Raw genomic sequence first — 1,173 nt, forward strand, 5'->3', positions numbered from 1 at the left:
AATGTCATTTGTGTTGACTCCTTCTTTCTCATTGATGCCTATTAGTCTCACATTTTTCATCTTTGCATCATCTTGCGGGTGATCGATTATTTTTTCCTGCATCCTCGTTCTTTTTAAGAGATCCTTTCTTACCTTTTCACTAGCTACACCAACATGTTAAAGATCTGAAACAATGTCTTCACATTCACTTAAACAGTTTTGCAAGCTTGTGATTGAGAGTTTAATTTCCTCTATATCTCTTTGAATCTGCTTCATGCGATCTCTTTCTTTCCTGTATTGCTCATTGAAGTAATCCGTCATTTTTCTAATCTCCTCTATTTTTTATCAATATCTTCTTTAGAAGCAGTTATAAATTCTTTTACTGCAGTGTTTTTTTTCAAATTGTGTTTCCTGCTTATGTTTCTGTAGTTGCTTCTTTACTTCAGATGCTATGAGTTTTGAGAATTCATTTTTTATTTCAGAAAAGAATTGCACTCTGATTTCCTCTATATCTTTCTGCTGTTGCTTATTTACTATCAACTCCATTAATTCATGCATTTGAGCCGAGCTAGTGTCCTCTGCACTTGTTCTTGGCAGGCACTGGGTTTCTTCCATATGTTTCTGCATTTGATTCTTTAGTGTAGATGTTATTAATTCAGAGATTTCTTTTTTTATTTCCAATCTGAGGTCCTCTATATCTTTCTGTAGCTGTTTCTTTTTTTCAGAAGCCATTGATTCATTGCTTTCAGATGTGTGATTTCCAATTTGTTCTGTGTTAGTGTCCTCTGCACTTGTTACGGGTGGGCTTGGTTTCTGAGGTTGCATTTTGTTCCTTCTCGTCATTTTGTGTTGCACTGTCTTCTGACCTTTGTTGTAGATCTTTGCTGTAGTTATAACCTTCGCCTGTACTGAAGTTCAGGTGCAGCTCTACAAAGTTTGGCCTTATCCAGCTGTGCTGGCTTGGTTCTGGCTGCTGTGATCACCTCCTTCCCACTGCTGCCCTTCAGATTGAACCTGTTTTGCCCCTGTGGCAAGATGTTCTGCTCCTGGACTATCAGGGTGGTTCTATCCTCTACACTCTATGCAAGGATTGCAGCTGCAGGGTTACACCCCAGGAGTGTATGCCAGGCCTGAGCTGTGCCTGGAGGGGGCAAGATGAAGTAGGTGGAAGAGGAAGCTCTCCCACACACTCAC

This window comes from Octodon degus, unplaced genomic scaffold, assembly GCF_000260255.1.
Source record: "Octodon degus isolate 3935 unplaced genomic scaffold, OctDeg1.0 scaffold00363, whole genome shotgun sequence".
Taxonomy (NCBI): domain Eukaryota; kingdom Metazoa; phylum Chordata; class Mammalia; order Rodentia; family Octodontidae; genus Octodon; species Octodon degus.